Source organism: Scatophagus argus, chromosome 11, assembly GCF_020382885.2.
Source record: "Scatophagus argus isolate fScaArg1 chromosome 11, fScaArg1.pri, whole genome shotgun sequence".
Lineage (NCBI taxonomy): Eukaryota > Metazoa > Chordata > Actinopteri > Scatophagidae > Scatophagus > Scatophagus argus.
In genome coordinates this window covers 831,273-834,062 of record NC_058503.1, presented here as the reverse complement: position 1 = coordinate 834,062, position 2,790 = coordinate 831,273, and positions in this window count along the sequence as shown.

Here is a 2,790-nt window from a genome sequence, read left to right as displayed (position 1 = left end):
TTTCGTCTTTGTATGATCACGCCAGCGTTCCTTGCCACAGCCATAGAAATCTTGTCTAGAAGCTCTTTGTTGAATCCTCTGTTTTGAGTGATCTTTTCATAGCTCAGCTCAGTTTCAAGTTAGATTTCAGAGTGATTTTTTGTTGTAGATCTTTTGTTAGTGTGTTCTCGGTTTTCCTCCTTTGGAATGAATTTTTGTTCATAGTTAGTAGTATTATTCCTCCCTTGGGAGCGTTTTCTGTTTGATAATTCTTATAGCCTGTTTTCGTTTCTTCATAGTTTTGTTAATGTTTCATAGCCGTGGGTTCTCTACTAGAGAAGAACGCATGTCAGGTAATTTTCATAGCCTCTCTGTAAAATCACTCTGCCAAGAGGATTTGCCACAGATATTCTTAATAAAGACTGAACTTGCTACACGAGTCTCGGCATCTGAGTCCTACTCCGAGCCCCTGCCTGACACATATTCTGTTTTTAAGATCCTTTCTTTCCCTTTCTACATTTCATGATGGCATGCTCGACAACTTCACTGACCTTGCATTCTTCACATTTATCCGTCATACATTTACCCATCAAACTGCTTTCTGATTTCCCCAGAATGTCTCCCAAATATCTATGAAGCCCACGTTGTTTTCTGGACACCATTGTGACAACCAGCAACAGAGTGATGACAGGCGGCTAATCATGTCATCACTGGTCAAATTCAGGAGGGGACCAGCGAACGCTATGGAGTCTAACATGATTTTTGTCAAGTGGCGTAGCCAGATGTCATTAGCGCCGACGTGAATTACAGTCTTACTATATTTACACTTATCTCTTGCTAACAGCTTTAAGTTACCTTCTATGTTGCCTGCTCTGGCCCCCAGGATACATTTAACTATATTCGCTGGTGTTGGCTTCATGTACACCAAACAATAATCGCGGTTGGTTTCTCAGTGGGTGTGTCGCTGAGTGGGGAAAAGCGGTTAGTGTTAGTTGGTAGGAAACCAATTCAATTTCAGTTCAGTTGACACTTTCCAATTAGAGCAGGTCTAGACAAAACTCTTTAATTGTAATTGTATTATTGAGAACCCAACATTCCCCATTGAGCAAGCACTTCATGGCAACACTTGGTGAGAAAAAAACTGCCTTTAAGAAGGCAGAAACCTCGGAGCAGACCCCGGCCTTCTGCCTTGACCACGGGCCCTTGTTTCTTCAAACTGCCACCCAGCCTCCCTGACTGGGACAGCTAACAGCAGCTAAGCCAGGCTGGTCCGCACAGGCTAACTGCTGCTAGCTAGCTGCCGGGGCTACTTTACTGTGATGTACAGTACGGAGCCCCGCCTCTAGCTCACCTAGCGTCACCTCTAAGGCTATGAATAAGCTACACTTTCTACACATCTCACTCTCACTAAAGGAGGCAGAGGAGTAACTAAACATTTCACACACAGAAGACGGGAGAGGGCAAGGCAGAGGGAGAGCTGGTGGAAGAATCCATGCTAGCACTAAACTAAGCTGAGCTGAGCGACAGACAGAATGGAGATCGGCAAAGGACAGAACCCAGAGTATCATGCAGTTAATAAACTACAGTGCTTGTGTACTTCTTTGTTAAAACCAATCACAGTAAAATATAACATATAAGTATGTTACCACAAGTGACGCAGTATAACAGCTTTCACTCTTCTGGGAAGGCTTTCCACAAGGTTTTAGAGTATTTCTGCTGGAATTTTTGCCCATTCATGCAGTAGAGCATTTGGGAGGTTAGGCACTGATGTTGAATGAAAAGCCCTGGCTTGCAATCGCCATTTCGAATCATCTCAAAGGTGTTTGATGGGGTTGAGGTCAGGGCCCTGTGCGAGTCAGTTCTTCCACAGCAAACTTATCCAACCATGTCTTTATGGATGTTGCTTTGTGCACCCCTTGTTGCACCAGGTTATTGGGCAACTGAAATGTACCCACGATGACCTCAAAGCTCGTGTGTGCATTTTAACAACTGCTTCATCGGCTGACTGTAAACTCAACTTCAGACTTGGAAGCTATAAATTTTGTGTCTGTGTGTGCGTGTGTTTCCCCTGTAAATTTAGGTGAGATATGCCTTGAAGAAAATTATGTGAAAATGAAGTGGTCAAACAGCAGTTCTAATTTGCTTGGCAACATTCTCAACAACAGAACAAGAAAACAAGCTTACTACTCACAGGATGATGGAAGCATAACAATAACCTGCAACGTTTAGTGTCCAACAGTTGGCTTCCACAGAGACTTTTCTGTCTCTGTTGTTTCTGTCTGATAAAGCTCAAATAAACAGACATGGCTAGAACAAGCATCTCCTTCAGTCTTGGCTGTCAGGTTGATTGAATGTCTGAACAGGAACAAAGCATTAAACACTGGTCACTGGAGCTGGGTACAGCCCTTTTTCTCTCCTCACTGGGAACAATTTCCCCAATTTTCATTGCCACTTTGCTACATTGCAAAACAAACAAACAAACAAAAATAAAACAACAAAAACACTATATGGCCATGTGGTCTAAAGGTGATACACAATTACACACCAGCACAGCTACTACAGGTAATGCCGCCTCTGGCCTGTGGGAGCTACTGCACCTGTACCTAGACCTACCTGTTCTAGTAGACCCCCAAAGTAGTATGAATCTGAAAAAAGCACATGTCCTCTTTAAACACAGTTGTACATACCTGCTCACATGGATACAGTTTTCATGGCTGCAGTCTGGCAGTAAAGGAAATGAAATACAGTTGGTTTCCATTTCAGTTAGATCAATGGTTAAGACCTTCCAGAGACAACACCCAGAGACATCAG